The following is a 17,859-nucleotide window of genomic DNA, read 5'->3' on the forward strand; positions in this document are numbered from 1 at the left end:
GCGTCAGGGGCTGGGGGCGGGGTTACCGTGACCAACAAGACGAAAAGAATCCTTGAGGACTCGTTACTCATGAGCAGGCTCAAACGTAATTCACGAGCGCAGAATTCCGACGGAATTTCAAATAGAATGCATTGGTCTGAGGCAAAATTTTAATAAACGTGTCAACTCATATTACGTCTTTTGAAATATTTAACCTGTAAACAGAGCCCATTGCCACCAGGGGGGTATTCGTCAGAGCTCGCTAAGCGGTTTAGCGAGCTCATTTTCAGGCTAAGATAAAAAACGCCCCTCTTTTTAGTTCGTGGAAGCAACTTTCGATAAATCACCATAGTAACATCAACTAGAGAGGGTACAATTTCTGGGGAAATTGTAGGGTGTGCTTGCTTGCGTCGGTTGCACAGGGGTCCGTTTTTGAATGAAATTTTTACAACTGATTTCTGTATATTTTATATGAAAATGCATACTTATTATTTATAAAGATTAAATAGATTTAAAGGAATTTTTTTTTGCTGCTCATTTACAACGGAAAATACGAGTGAAGTGTAGAATGAAATAGATGTCTTCTCATTTCCCCTGCAAGAGGCAGCCTCATCGTTGAATCAAAACGAATACATTTGGCAGACCGGTGTAAAAATGGACCTAATCTCTATGACTTAAACGTCATTTTAAGTTTTTCCCTTCTCGTGATATTTTCAGGCATGTAGCCTACTCATTGCATTCATTCATTAATAAAGAACCCCCTTTGAAGATTATTCTACGACGTTACCCGGCAGTAGAAGATGGAATCGCGATTCAGACAGTCCCATCTGCTAACTGAAAATATGCCCCCCAAAACGTAAATAAGCTTGACATTTATTTAGTGGAAAATCGCTCATTCATAAAAAGCTCACTGGTAGCGATCATTGTCAGTAACAACGCAAAATGCGATATAGCCCTGTGTGGAGAAGCTGCCCCGGTAAATTGTACTACTACGGTACAGTACTAGTAGACTACTGCTGTGTTCGTCTTGGTAGCGATTGCGTTGGTTGAATTGGATTTAACGTTCCGTTGTACGGTTTAGGCTGAAATTAATTATTTTCATGAACAGATTGGCAACGTTTAGGCTGTGGCAATGAAGTTCAGGTTAGTAGTTAGATAGACTTTTGTTAAGTAAGGGGAGTGCCGAACATGTTCTGTCGCCGTTTGACTTCCTACAGCTGTGTAGATGTTTTTGTAGTGTCTCGCGTAGGCTACAGCATTGCAGTGAGCAACACTGGTTTGAAACCACAGGTAATGATAATTTCACCCACAAATCGTTTACTTGTAATGTAATGTCATAATAAATCCTACAACAAAAATGTATTTGTGAGGAATGTTTATTTTAAAGATTGAAAACAGATGCATCATAGACCACTGTAGTATGTGTTGCCCGGGCAACAGAGGCTAATGTCATGATGCTAATGCTTCAGTGAAATAGTAGACTACCGTTTCCAAAAGTAGATGTGGGCCTACTTCCTTAATAATATCAGCTAATATTGTACATTACATTTCATAATTGTGTTTCACATCACAAAGTAAAATGAGTAAATAGTTATCACCCTGGCCTCTTTGCTTGTGGCGTTCCTGCAGCTGCCTTGCAGTAAAGCTATAGTTAGCCTAGCTATCCCCCAAGTTAACAGATGTGAAACGAATGTTCTGCTACAGGTAGTCACGCGTGTTTTCGTGACGTTAGTGACGTAGTGACGTTAGTAACGTCAGTGACTGTGGCTAGCAAATTAGCCACCGTTAGCTTCACTTTTCACCACAAAAATGCAATTTCTACTTAAACCATGCAACGGAACGTAAATAAAAATACAACCAACGCAATCGCTACCAAGACGAACCTTTTGACACCGCCGTTGTGTATGTAGTCTAAATATTGACTGATCCTTAGGGGGGCGAAAATAAATATATATGTGAGAGAACAAAGGTTGTGCTCTCGCCGAAGGCTTGAGCACACCCAATTAGCACTAACCTGCTCCAGAGCAGGCTAACGTAAGTGTAGCTGGATAAGCTTGCCACACCCCCGGAAAATAACATGGCAGCTCCCTTTTTGAGAGACCCAGTTGACCAAGGAGCTATATCGATTACCTTTCCATACCCATAGAGTTCTTCGCGATCGCCAAGATCCTATATTTCACACGGATGAGTTTTTGTTTGAGCGATATCGATTCAGCCGACAAGGACTCATTTATTTGCAAGACCTTCTCGGGCCGTACATTGCAAATATTACACGCCGCAGCAAGCTTTATGCTTTATTATGAGCTTATGCTGCTGTATGTGAATATGTAACGTTATGTTTTAGGAAATGTCTTGTCTTATCTATTGTGCCTGTGCTTTTTATATGTTTCGCTGTGGGAGAGTGGGAAACGTCATATCGATTCCTTGACTTGTCTTGACATGTGAAGAAATTGACAATAAAGCTACTTGAAACTTTAACTGTGCTTCAGACTCTGCATAGCCTTGAGTTTTTTGCGTCAGGTATAGGCTACATTTTTATACAGTATCGATGCAGAAAACATTGGCAAAGCTGCAGCATGCGTTGCTGTAAGAAAAGTGTACTTGGCGCTTAACCAGCTGAATTCATCAATTCATCATATTCCCTGGCCATGTCCCAGTCAATGAAATCACAGAGGGATTTACACAAAGGCCTACATGCATATACACATATATAGTACATGATATAAGCGCAGTAGCCTACATATATCCTCATAAGTGTCTATGAATTCGTATCAATTAGATACTCTTTGGCCTTGTTTTTATCTAGCCTACTTATTCTGAAAGAGTTGAGATCAGTATTTTCGCTAGCAAGATCTCATTCGATTATTAATTTCCATTAAGCCTACTGCCAGCAGGCACATTTAAAGAAATGTGATCTGATTGATTGGGGTAATGAGGCACTTAGGATGAGCCTATACATTTCCCCAAAACTTTCGCATTTATAGTTTATCGGCAATTTTTTTGCCAAGCTGCTTGTCTTGCTCTGGCAGCGGCGGTGTTTGACTTAGCCATGATAATATGCTTATTGTCTTCGTAGAGACTCATTATAATAGTTTGCTCGGATGGCGAGAATACATTAGTCATTTAGCAGACGCTCTTATCCAGAGCGATAGGCGAATAGCCTATCACCGCTCTCTCTTTCGTCTTTTCCGCCATCATACCGTTAGAAAGTCACGGTTTTGATGAACGACCTTTCCTGCCTTTTGAAGTAGGACGTGCACGTGCAATTTCCCTGATAAGTTTAGCCTGATTGAAATTAACCACATGATTTGGATGCGGATCAGCCGTTGACGAACCGATATTTGCTGTTCTCACTCATCTCGCTAATGTTAACGGGCTAAAGGGTGAAGGATTCTAAATCTATGTGTCTATTCCAATATGTAATGATAGTATTCAATGACACAAATCTGTGTTCTAGAAAGAGTGGTCTGGAGTCGCAGAGGTCCGATAATATCAGCTTTAATGCAGCAGTTGGAAATCAACAAGTACAGAGCTCTGGGGTTGTCTACGTTTCCCTACCCGCAACAGAGTTTGGGCTGGTTCACGAAGTCCAACTGGCTATCTGTCCCTCCCCAGCATATATTTATACAGTGCAATTAAAACAGAAAGATGAAAAGAGGGTTGAGCTTGTTCTCTCCTGCATCAGGGAGTTGTTCTTGCCTCCGCGTCCCACCTGCTCGGGTGCCATCTCCACCCAGATCCAAGGTTGTTTCTGAAACTGAAAAGATAGAGACACAAAGAACAGCCTGCTTCCCACACTCAGTGTGAGACCCAATGTTTAAGCCTGGGCACACTTCTAAGTTCATAACTTTAATAAGCACAATGCATAACTTTAATAAGCACAATACATAACTTTAAGACATGCCTCCTTCATAAATCCTGTTGTTATATTCACTCGTGCACAGTGCCCGTGATGCATTCAGTGATTAAAATGCCACACATATTAATAACTGGGATCATAGTTAGTGCCGTGCCTGATATGCAGCTGGTGATTACAGTTCTAGAATATGTGTTGTAATGTATTATACATTCTTTAATCCCTCTTTTGATCTCTGAAAACACCAGAGATCAATCAACATAGCCCAGACCAACCACCGCCTCCTCGTCCTGGTCAGCCAGCCCCAGCAACGGCATTTGGAACCCCGTCTTTGGGTTCTCCACAGCCGAGACAATGATCCTGTTACACAGGGACCTGATACATGGGATACAGCAACAGTCATGTTGATATTGATATAGCACACTCTTAAGTAAAATAGCGGAAACCTTCTTAGTCCAGTACAATTCTAGTGTGGTCAAGCAGTATCACTCTTGACCTAGTCGTAACCCTCTTTTCCGGACTCTCACATTCGTAGCAATAGCAAAAGGTTCACTGGCCCTTCTCCACCAACTCCTGCAACGTACAACTGGATTCTGGAGCAGCACAACACATGCTCCACTGGTACCACGTACTTCCTTTCCCCAGCACCCTTAGGGCGTGCAAGGTTCTCTCGATGACCTTGAATGGTCCTGTCCATAAATGTACAACAGGCTTCCCCGAACATCTGATGATGTATTGGGGCAGGTGGGACAGGGTCTTCAAGGGGAAGGGGGGGGCAGACCACTCATAGGTCTGATGGGGCAGGGTCTCCAGGGGAATGGGGCCTTAGAACAGGGGTTAGGTAGTCAGACCCGCCGGCCTGACTTGTCCTGAAGCAGAAAAGAGTTACAGTCCCAGCATCACCTTATCTCCCATGATCAAGCAGTAACTGAGTCAAATGAGATGCGAACAGTCGAACACCAATGATTAAACACAGATATTGAAATCAAGAACCCATTTAAGGATTTAATGTGGATATTTTAAAGTTCAAATAAATCCCTCCTTTCACACCCTTTTAGGGTGTGACAACAAACACAAATTTAAAAATATCCCATTACTGATTACACAATGTTGGCATACAAATCAACAATAATGATGAGACTATGCAGCGTTATGGCCAAGTGGTGAGGACACACTGGACACAGTGGGAAAACCCTAATGATGTTATAGGGGAAAACCCACCGTCACTCCACAGAGTGGACATTCGACATCCATGTATCCACGGCAGACCTGGACATGCTCACCGGCCCCCTTCACCACATACATACAACTTCAGCCAAGCTTTTAGAATTGTAATAAAATAAAATAAATTCGAAACAAATAGAAAAACCAGAAATTAGACAGGATATTTTAAAGATTTCATAAGATCCCTCCTTTCATTGATAACTTTAATCAATACCCAATCTCCTCGTTTGACTCCTCCACTCTTTGGTTTACTGCTTCACCTGGAACAGAATTTAGCAGAAGACATCTCTTTTCTAGTTAGCATTTTTTATAAAATTGGTTAACCATTTGATTCGCCTCTTCATCATTCTATGTGAAAGGTTTAAGTTGTGGTATTACATATGATCTCCAATAAATCAATTCAAATGGTGTTATGCATCTGGTATAGGACTGGGAAAGACTTCAATTCACATAGTAAACATACTGTATCTATAATTACCAGGCAGTATTGACCCTTCAGTTTTCTTATTGTTGAGCAAACACATGTAACAGCATCTAATAAGACCATACATCATCATTTGATATTCAACTCCTATTATTCATGCCTAGAAATTACAATCTGTTTCTTTGTTCCCTTCTTTAGAAAATCAACTGTTAGTCTAATTTCTTTCACTCCAAAAAACCTTTTCTGTCTTTTAAAACAGTTAAGTTTAAGACCAATATTGTTTTAGATTCTCTATTTTACCAAATCACAGCTCTTTTTATCAAAGATATGATCAAAGCAATTTTCATTATGCCAAACCAGAATCCGTATGCTTCTTAAATGAAATATAAACCAAATAATGTGCTTAATGTAGCTATTAACCAAACATTTTTCCCAACTATATTTTCTATAAAGGTCAGATAGGTAGAACTTCATAACTCGTTTTGCTGCAGTTCAAAACGAGCCAATTAGCTCAAACCATCATAACCACAATTTATCAGACTTGATGAGTCTTCCCAAATTATTTCAGAACTGAATGTTATAATAACCCTCTTCATAATACAACATTATCACAGCCTAACTGTTTATCCCAAACAGTATGCCAGGCTCTGATAAAACTCTTAAATAAAACTTAAAACCAAATTATAATTAAACTCCAAATAAAAGTACATTTATTTATTTTCTCTTTCTCATTTTTAACCAAATTACATCTAATACCTTTATCAAAACTCTTAAAAACCCTAGATTTTACTATTTTGACTTAAAATGTTATCCCATATACCTTCAAAGTATATTCGTAGTTTCCTCTTCAAAACATCAGTGTTTAAACCAATCATCTCTTCACATCCACAAAACGTTCTTGTTTTATTTCATAACCTTCCATGATCCTCTCTAAACCAATCCTTTATGTAACTTTCCAATTGCTTCCTCATAATTTTTCACATACATTTCCTCAAACCATTCTTTGACCAACACAGCTGTTTAGCGTTTACCGTCTATTCACTTAATTTTGCTCTAGTATAACTCTTCCAATTGTATTAGAACCTATTTATAAACCAGGGGTATACCCTCTGGGATAACCTTTGTAAGATCTCGACGTAACTGACTCTTTTAGCCCCCACCTTTCTCCAACTCTCCTCGGGATTTCTTTAACTTCTTGGTCAAAGGAAAAAACACACCACACTCCTCTCTATTTTTATTAAACTCAATCTGACTCCACACAAATAGACAGTGTTCAGGGATTCTAACCCTTGGAGAGGACTCTAACCTCCCTCTGGACAAAGACAACGAGTTTAGGGACTCTAACCCCTGGAGAGGACTCTAACCTCCCCTTGGACAAGACAACGAGTTTAGGGACTCTAACCCCTGGAGAGGACTCTAACCTCCCCTTGGACAAGACAACGAATTTAGGGACTCTAACCCCTGGAGAGGACTCTAACCTCCCCTTGGACAAGGACAACGAGTTTAGGGACTCTAACCCCTGGAGAGGACTCTAACCTCCCCTTGGACAAGGACAACAAATTTAGGGACTCTAACCCCTGGAGAGGACTCTAACCTCCCCTTGGACAAGACAACGAATTTAGGGACTCTAACCCCTGGAGAGGACTCTAACCTCCCCTTGGACAAGGACAACGAATTTAGGGACTCTAACCCCTGGAGAGGACTCTAACCTCCCCTTGGACAAGACAACGAATTTAGGGACTCTAACCCCTGGAGAGGACTCTAACCTCCCCTTGGACAAGACAACGAATTTAGGGACTCTAACCCCTGGAGAGGACTCTAACCTCCCCTTGGACAAGGACAACGAATTTAGGGACTCTAACCCCTGGAGAGGACTCTAACCTCCCCTTGGACAAAGACAACGAATTTAGGGACTCTAACCCCTGGAGAGGACTCTAACCTCCCCTTGGACAAGGACAACGAGTTTAGGGACTCTAACCCCTGGAGAGGACTCTAACCTCCCCTTGGACAAGGACAATGAGTTTAGGGACTCTAACCCCTGGAGAGGACTCTAACCTCCCCTTGGACAAGGACAACGAATTTAGGGACTCTAACCCCTGGAGAGGACTCTAACCTCCCCTTGGACAAGACAACGAATTTAGGGACTCTAACCCCTGGAGAGGACTCTAACCTCCCCTTGGACAAGGACAACGAATTTAGGGACTCTAACCCCCCCTTGGACAAGGACAACGAGTTTAGGGACTCTAACCCCTGGAGAGGACTCTAACCTCCCCTTGGACAAGACAACGAATTTAGGGACTCTAACCCCTGGAGAGGACTCTAACCTCCCCTTGGACAAGGACAACGAGTTTAGGGACTCTAACCCCTGGAGAGGACTCTAACCTCCCCTTGGACAAGGACAACGAATTTAGGGACTCTAACCCCTGGAGAGGACTCTAACCTCCCCTTGGACAAGACAACGAATTTAGGGACTCTAACCCCTGGAGAGGACTCTAACCTCCCCTTGGACAAGGACAACGAGTTTAGGGACTCTAACCCCTGGAGAGGACTCTAACCTCCCCTTGGACAAGACAACGAATTTAGGGACTCTAACCCCTGGAGAGGACTCTAACCTCCCCTTGGACAAGGACAACGAATTTAGGGACTCTAACCCCTGGAGAGGACTCTAACCTCCCCTTGGACAAGGACAACGAGTTTAGGGACTCTAACCCCTGGAGAGGACTCTAACCTCCCCTTGGACAAGACAACGAATTTAGGGACTCTAACCCCTGGAGAGGACTCTAACCTCCCCTTGGACAAGACAACGAATTTAGGGACTCTAACCCCTGGAGAGGACTCTAACCTCCCCTTGGACAAGACAACGAGTTTAGGGACTCTAACCCCTGGAGAGGACTCTAACCTCCCCTTGGACAAGACAACGAATTTAGGGACTCTAACCCCTGGAGAGGACTCTAACCTCCCCTTGGACAAGACAACGAGTTTAGGGACTCTAACCCCTGGAGAGGACTCTAACCTCCCCTTGGACAAGACAACGAATTTAGGGACTCTAACCCCTGGAGAGGACTCTAACCTCCCCTTGGACAAGGACAACGAGTTTAGGGACTCTAACCCCTGGAGAGGACTCTAACCTCCCCTTGGACAAGGACAACGAATTTAGGGACTCTAACCCCTGGAGAGGACTCTAACCTCCCCTTGGACAAGACAACGAATTTAGGGACTCTAACCCCTGGAGAGGACTCTAACCTCCCCTTGGACAAGGACAACGAGTTTAGGGACTCTAACCCCTGGAGAGGACTCTAACCGCCCCTTGGACAAGGACAACGAGTTTAGGGACTCTAACCCCTGGAGAGGACTCTAACCTCCCCTTGGACAAGACAACGAATTTAGGGACTCTAACCCCTGGAGAGGACTCTAACCTCCCCTTGGACAAGACAACGAGTTTAGGGACTCTAACCCCTGGAGAGGACTCTAACCTCCCCTTGGACAAGGACAACGAGTTTAGGGACTCTAACCCCTGGAGAGGACTCTAACCTCCCCTTGGACAAGGACAACGAATTTAGGGACTCTAACCCCTGGAGAGGACTTTAACCTCCCCTTGGACAAGACAACGAATTTAGGGACTCTAACCCCTGGAGAGGACTCTAACCTCCCCTTGGACAAGACAACGAATTTAGGGACTCTAACCCCTGGAGAGGACTCTAACCTCCCCTTGGACAAGACAACGAATTTAGGGACTCTAACCCCTGGAGAGGACTCTAACCTCCCCTTGGACAAGACAAAACACAAAAACGGTTGATTTCCCACCACTGTTGGTTTGACTAGGTACGATGAAACATAGTAATCGTCTAAATTTGGTTCTCAGTTCCGAATAGCAGTACTTTGAATTAACAGGTGTCTGCTTACCTTTTTTTTATGTTGAGGCCTCTGACGATTACGTCTGTCTCCTCGCACCGGTGTATGGGTCTCTCCCCCGATCCGTCGGTCGGGCCGGAACCCTCTGGACTCCCTCTTTTCAGCGTCGGGGTCACCAGTTGAAGGATTCTAAATCTATGTGTCTATTCCAATATGTAATGATAGTATTCAATGACACAAATCTGTGTTCTAGAAAGAGTGGTCTGGAGTCGCAGAGGTCCGATAATATCAGCTTTAATGCAGCAGTTGGAAATCAACAAGTACAGAGCTCTGGGGTTGTCTACGTTTCCCTACCCGCAACAGAGTTTGGGCTGGTTCACGAAGTCCAACTGGCTATCTGTCCCTCCCCAGCATATATTTATACAGTGCAATTAAAACAGAAAGATGAAAAGAGGGTTGAGCTTGTTCTCTCCTGCATCAGGGAGTTGTTCTTGCCTCCGCGTCCCACCTGCTCGGGTGCCATCTCCACCCAGATCCAAGGTTGTTTCTGAAACTGAAAAGATAGAGACACAAAGAACAGCCTGCTTCCCACACTCAGTGTGAGACCCAATGTTTAAGCCTGGGCACACTTCTAAGTTCATAACTTTAATAAGCACAATGCATAACTTTAATAAGCACAATACATAACTTTAAGACATGCCTCCTTCATAAATCCTGTTGTTATATTCACTCGTGCACAGTGCCCGTGATGCATTCAGTGATTAAAATGCCACACATATTAATAACTGGGATCATAGTTAGTGCCGTGCCTGATATGCAGCTGGTGATTACAGTTCTAGAATATGTGTTGTAATGTATTATACATTCTTTAAGGGACAATTGATTAACTTAGCTTCAACCCTTACGACGAACGGGGCCCAGTGTAGGTAGGTTTGTGATAGCAATCGAAGGAAGTCTGTCAACCCTGAAACTGATACAGTAACGTTCATGTTAGAAAAGCTGCTGTAGCCAATATTAAAACGTTAAAATGGCAATATAAAAAAAATGCAGAGATTTAGCCCTGAAGAATTGACATTTCATTAAGAATTTTCATTAAGACCTTTTTAAGACATTTTAAGACCATAAAGATTGAAATTTAAGACTGTGGTGGTAATTGCTGACGGTGCTGTGTAGTTTGAATAGTCGAGATGGCGGTTCAATACAATTTATTTAGTTTGCACAAAACATAAGTAAACAGAGTACTCTGGACCCGTCATAACGAAGGACATGTTTACTATAGGTCATTCAGAAGAGTAATAAAGCACATCACATACACACTGCCTTATATAAACTTATAACAAATGGTCATTCTGTATGGTCAATCAATCAATGTAGCTGTCTCTGTGATTGGTTAACGCTACTCAGTGACAGTTGAAACAAAGCCTCAGGGCCTAGTGTCCCAAAGTTCTTTGGTGTTGCATCTCTCCCCATACCAGGAGGTCATAAAGCTACAGGAGCTGACCATCTCAAATGGCCAGCTGTCCCTTGTGTGGTCATTTAAAACAAGAGTTAAATTAAATACAAACAAGGCAACAGGATGGCAAAAGGTCAAACAGCTACTTCACTGACCCTTCCAGAACTTCTCCCCCCAGGTGACGAGAACTCCAAGGTCATAAATACCTTAAGACAATCAGACTTTATAGTCTTCAGAGTTTCAGTTCCTTACATTCACTGTCTGTCCTTTATCAATGAACAAAGGAGATTACAGATTACCAATTATAAAACACATACATTGTATTATGTCCTAAAATTCTTTCACAAAACCTACACAACGCATTACCAAAAAAATATTCGGAGGAATGGTCACTGCAAAGGCGGCTGTTGGAGTTTATCTGAACCTTTCCATCAACGTGGCTCTTCACAAAATCAAGACCACCAGCCAAGCCAAGACAGCAGCTTCAAAGTGTGGCTGCTGGCAGACCAGTCAGACATGAATGGTAAGCCAGCCCAGTTCTAGCCTAATTGTTTCAAGTTCAACATCCAATATAATGGATCCAAGGATGGGTGCCCGCTAAAGAGATCGTTGGGAAACAGGCTTGTAACAATAGCCCAGTTAATGCCCTTGGCCAGTGTTGGGCAGCCATCCATTATCTGAGTTGCGCATGTTGTGATTCATGCTGAGATGGGTTTGTGGCCAAAAACTACAAACTCCATGAGAATGGTTTCACAAACCTCATGTAATGTGGCCACATGACTCAGCATTTGTTTCGGCAAAGACAGCTAAATACGTCAGCATTTACAACACAAGGCAATTTTCACAAATGATAAAATCTGTCTCAAATGTCAGCTCACATTGCATGTTTACTTAACCTTGAACATAAGCAACACAAAAATGTATTCACCAACATGTATTGTAGTGGTACAATTTGGTGGATGTAATCCCCAAGGCCACTAGTTAAATACTCAAAAAAAAGTTCATTCTGTAACTTTCTCACTTCCCTTAACCCAGCGGTTCTCAACCCTTGGGTCGCGACCCAAATTTGGGTTTCTGAAAGGGTCACGAGACAAATTCTAAATGTTAACCTTTTTTCCACTAGCCATGCTCCCTCTGTCCTAGTGATGGGCATTCCGGCTCTTTTTCGTGAGCCGGCTCGTATGGCTCAGCTCACTAAAAAGAGCCGGCTCTTTTGGCTCTCGAACGGCTCTTTAAAAAATACATGTTTTAACTATGAATTTGACTATGATAGGTCTGAAAACAATTTGAATTATTAAATGAAATTATACTCGACCGTAACCACATATCTTTAAAAATGCATTGATTTGTCATGGCTCTCCTCCGAGTTTTGACTACTCTCTGACTGTGTGTGAGTTGGCTCGGAAAATCAGAGTGTAAACCGAGTACCAGCTCAGATACGTCTTCTTCTGAAGAACCGAATAAGAAATATATACGGGTGTACGACCCGGCATTTCTTAAATATGGTTTCACATATTGCGTGAAGAATGGTGAGCAAAAGCCGTTGTGTGTGCTATGCAACGAGCTGCTAGCGAAAGCCTGAAGCCTTCTAAATTACAGAGACATTTGATAACAAAGCACGCCAGTTATAAAGACAAAGATTTGGATTTTTTCAATCGTATGAGCCAACACCTTGAGGCATCCCAAAAAACAAGTCAATTTCTCATTAAGAAGTTGAGCATGTAAGTAAGGATTTCTCATTTAGAAAATGAACATAAGTCCTGTGATAAGTGGAACATGTAAGTCCATCTCTGACTAAAAAGGTGAATGTGTAAGTCCATGGATTCTCCTTAAGAAGTTGTACATGTAAATTCATAATTTCCTATTAAGAACGTTGAAAATGTATGGCTTAAGTCCATGATTTCTCAAAGAAGTTGAGCATATAGGCTTAAGTCCATGATTGCATTACTGATCCTGACTGTTAAAAAGTTGCATGTGTTTTCACAGTAAAACAGTGGTATAGTATTAAGCCTAGTAGTAGTGGTAGTAATTATAATAATACAATTATTAAATTATTGGCCTGATGATTCATGCTGATTATTATTTGTTGTTGGGTCGCGACTGCGCTGGTATCTTAAAATGTGGGTCATGGAGCAAAAAAGGTTGAGAACCACTGCCTTAACCCTTGTGTTCTCTTCGGGTCATTCTGACCCGTCAGTCATTGTTACCCACCGTCGTATTACGACAACTTTACTGCATACAAAAACAAAGTGAAGCATTTTCTTTTAACCGTCGGGCTGTCTCAGACCCTCCACATTGCGAAGGTTAAAATAAAATTATTTTTATTTGTTTTTTGTTGGGTAAAATTGGGTAAACACAACGATGGTTCGTTATGAACCTTTGGGTCATGTGACCCGAAGGCAGCACAAGGGTTAACCCATAGAAGATGTTAACTCCTGGTCGTTTGACTTTGTGGGAAGATATCCCAACTTGAAGCCTGAGTGTTGCTGCTTCTCGGCAGACGGATCCTTACTGGCTGTGGGCTTTCAGGAGGTGGTGACTGTGTGGAGTTCTGCCTCTTGGGAACTGGTGGACACCTTTTCTAAGCCCCCAGGAACCATTAGGTGAGGATAAGTGTGTGCAAACAGTGACCCCCCTGCTATTTTTTTAAAGCAATCCCAGTGCACCCAGTTCTCGACATTGTACATACATACTAATAATGTACATGTTCAAAGAATCCTGTGTTTGTAAAGTAACAATTGCTACTGTAGACTAGGGTTCTCACAATACTAGAATTTCAAACTCGATGCCGATACCCAGGTACTGGGATACCATTTTCGATACCATGGGGGGACAATGACAAAATATATTAAAGATCCTGTAAAGTGGAATTAAAAACGAGTTTCAAGTTCACCACACCGCAGAATAATGTGTTATTAACTACCCATCCAAATTCGAATGAAAAAAAACGCAGACAAGTATGTTAAATTAGGCTTTGAAATCGTAAGAAAATCAGCAGTCTTTTCTGTTCGAGACTGGGGGGGCGTGTCGCCTGAAGGAGCTGAAGCTCGGCCCCCTCTCTCAAGTAAGCTACCTACGACCCAGATAATGGACGCTACATCAAGCCGAACAAAACAGTATAGAATTAGAATGTATTTGTTCAATGAGTGAAACATACAGATGCATATAAATGAAATATTCCCCTGAGCTGTAACAAAAGAGTAAACATTTACAGCAGAGACAGCAGACAGCTCTCCAACTACTTCTAGCACATTAGCTACCATTTCACCAAAATACCATCATTCTACACCGAGTAGCCTAATATCAAGTTAGCGGTTTGCACTAATTATAGCAGAGATACCTCTGGAAAAGTTATCTAGTATAATTATAACAAGCACACAGAACTGAGTGATGAACTGCTGGCAGCGGTGGATGGTCCAGGTGCGACCGGAGGATGAACGGCCGGGGGGGGTCGATGCTCGGTACGGCTCCGCGCTGCAAGAGAAGCCGTGTGTTGGTGAACCCCGTCTGTCTGGTCCATGTTAAAACTGTCCGCCGTGAAATGGTCAGTGGCACAGAGGCGGCTGTTGGAGTTTATCCGAAGCTTTCCATGAGCGTGGCTCAAAATCTATCCACCTATTTGTCCTTTCATTATCAACAGGGAACTTAACCCTTGTGCTGCCTTCGGGTCACATGACCCAAAGGTTCATAACGAACCATCGTTGTGTTTACCCAATTTTACCCAAGACAAAAACAAATAAAAATAATTTTCTTTTAACCTTTGCAATGTGGGGGGTCTGAGACAGCCCAACGGTTAAAAGAAAATGCTTCACTTTGTTTTTGTATGAGGTAAATTTGTCGCAATATGACGTTGGGTTACAATGACTGATGGGTCAGAATGACCCGAAGATAACACAAGGGTTAAATGGCGTTGCAGCGCAGCTGGAGTTCTTGCATCCAGGGAAGATGCAGTTGCGGGTGGGGGGAGACATCCTGAAGCTAGCTAGCTAGCTGATGTAAGCTACAATAACAGTACAGCAGGAGGAGACATGCTTTCAGGAACTAATTTCACACGTATATAATGTACTTAGAAGCAAAACATGGAATTTACTTTACAGGATCTTTAAGATGCATAAAAACTTTTATTTTATAAAAATTTGAACGATACAAACAATGTCAATGACAACAGATTTTTTAAGTTGTCTAACATAAAAAAGACAGTACAGTGTTTCCCACAGATTAGAAAGCAATTTGTGGTGGTGTGTGTGGGGGGGGGGGGATCGCCCCGTGTTTGACCGGGGGGGGGGGGGGATTATACTGGGGAGATTATGTATTATACGTTATTATATTAAATAATAATCAAAATGATTCACACCTTCACAAAATCCACACGCCCAACCCCAAATCCACACATCTAACACCCTATACAAAATTCGGTTCAGGCTGGTCCTCATCCTCAACATGTGCCTTTTTCAGTCGTGGAAAATACTTTTCAATACTCATCTGGATTGAAGCAGCAAACATTCAGTGTAAGAATAAAGAAATGACTTAACATTATTTATAATAAGTTTATTTGATTCACAGCTGCTACGTATAGTGTTTTGACCTCGACACCCCAACTGTCAGTTGGCTGAGCGGTGAGGGAGTCGGGTTAGTAATCCGAAGGTTGCCAGTTCGATTCCCGTTCATGCCAACTGACGTTGTGTCCTTGGGCAAGGCACTTCACCCTACTTGCCTCGGGGGAATGTCCCTGTACTTACTGTAAGTCGCTCTGGATAAGAGCGTCTGCTAAATGACTAAATGTAAATGTAAATGTAAACTGCATTTTACCGCAAACTTGCGACTAGTTAACTTTCTAAAGAAGGCGCAATCGCTTGTTTGCTAAGACAGACATGGTGTGCACGGAGGGGAGGGGCTGTGTGTGTGTGTCGTGTGTGTGTCGCGTGTGTTGTTTTAAATAGCGTTTTTTTTTATTATAACGAAACGCAATATTTGGCGTCCGGAGTTGATTCTGTTGCACACCGCCACAAATTAGTCTGTGTGGGAAACACTGCAGTAACATAACTTAACCCTTGTGTTATCTTCGGGTCATTCTGACCCATCAGTCATTGTGACCCACCGTCATATTGCGACAACTTTACCGCATACAAAAAACAAAGTGAAGCATTTTCTTTTAACCGTTGGGCTGTCTCAGACCCCCCACATTGCGAAGGTTAAAAGAAAATTATTTTTAGTTGTTTTTGTATTGGGTAAAATTGGGTAAACACAACGATGGTTCGTTATGAACCTTTGGGTCATGTGACCCGAAGGCAGCACAAGGGTTAAGGTGTGTGTGTATATGTATATGACAAAAAAATTATATATAAAAGGTACTGCAAAAAACTAGGGCTGTTCCAGACTAAGATTGTCTTTGGTCGACCAAGACTCGACTGAACACTTCTGAAAATCAATTAATCTCACTTTAAAACTGTTTTTTTCTTATTATAAATGTCAAATGTTTTTCATCAAACCATTTTGTGTGATGTTTTACCTCACCTTTAGTCATTTAGCAGACGCTCTTATCCAGAGCGACTTACAGTAAGTACAGGGACATTCCCCCCGAGGCAAGTAGGGTGAAGTGCCTTGCCCAAGGACACAACGTAATTTTGCACGGTCGGGAATCTAACTCACAACCTTATGATTACTAGCCCGATTCCCTAACCGCTCAGGCACCTGAATCACAAACAAATGTACAAACATTTTCCAGAGCTGTCTCAATGTAGAGCTAGCTGCTGGACATTCCAGATTCAGCCACTATAAAATTAGCTATTACTAATAATAAGCCTCGTGTCACCAGTCGTTACCGAATGCCGATATAATAAAAAATGCCTTAGTGTTTGCATGTATTAGCGAAGTAGGCCAATTTACGGTTTTCAAGTGGTACATCATATTCAACGTTGAACTATGGAATATAAACCGTTGTTGGCAGAGTGTGCATTCAACATGTTTTGAGTCACCCGGTACTTTGATAAAATACTTCCATACCACAGATTTCTTTGCCATTTTGCCTAAAGGATTAATAACACCAGCTGTAGACAAAGTATGGTAGAGTTTAGGCTAAAAGCTACAATTGTGCTCATGTGCCGTGTGCAAAAAACAAAACAAAACACAGATTAACGAAAGGGAAAACAGTAACTCCTTTTTTTAAATATATATATATATTTTTTTTAGTTGCTTTATTTGTCTTAAATAATATAATCTACAATTTCTCTAGAACATTTCTTTAATTCAGCAATGGTGACACAAGCGGGAATCAGATCTCACACTTGCATACGGCTGCTCGACTAAAAGAAATCTTAGTCGACCAAGAGCATATCGACCAAACAGTTGACTGAGTGGGGACAGCCCTACAAAAGACAACTGTCTTTTTTGGAGACAGTGATTCTACACTACAGAGTGATACTACACTACGTGATACGACACTACGTTTAACGTTTAGGGAGTCAGGTGGCTGAGCGGTTAGGGAAACTACATGTAACTCTTCAGGTGTCGCCGCCATTGTTCCATCCACTGTCTAGTGTAGTAGCCTATATTATCACTCTGTGCTTCCTGTAACAGAAGCTGTCAATCAAGGTACAAGGATGTCCCTGTGATTGTTATCGCGTTGAAAGCAACTAATCATAAGAGGGTCAGTGCCTCCATAGTTTTCCGCCCCCAAATTGTCAAAAGTCATGTACACGTGTGTGAGCAGAAATCAGCTGCCACAAACAACCTCTCCTCACCTGTGCATGTAAGTCCTCATCCTCCATCTCCGATCCCCCAGTGCCGCTCTCTCCCCTGTGTCCTCATTCTGTTTTTGTTGTTCATATTATATATATCATATAGGGGAGTCAGGTGGCTGAGCGGTTAGGGAATCGGGCTAGTAATCTGAAGGTTGCCAGTTCGATTCCCGGCTGTGCAAAATGACGTTGTGTCCTTGGGCAAGGCACTTTACCCTACTTGCCTTGGGGGAATGTCCCTGTTCTTACTGTAAGTCCCTCTGGATAAGAGCGTCTGCTAAAATTACTAAATGTAATTCATTAATAAAGAACCCCCTTTGAAGATTATTCTACG

This window comes from Osmerus mordax, chromosome 2 (genome assembly GCF_038355195.1).
Source record: "Osmerus mordax isolate fOsmMor3 chromosome 2, fOsmMor3.pri, whole genome shotgun sequence".
Taxonomy (NCBI): Eukaryota; Metazoa; Chordata; class Actinopteri; order Osmeriformes; family Osmeridae; genus Osmerus; species Osmerus mordax.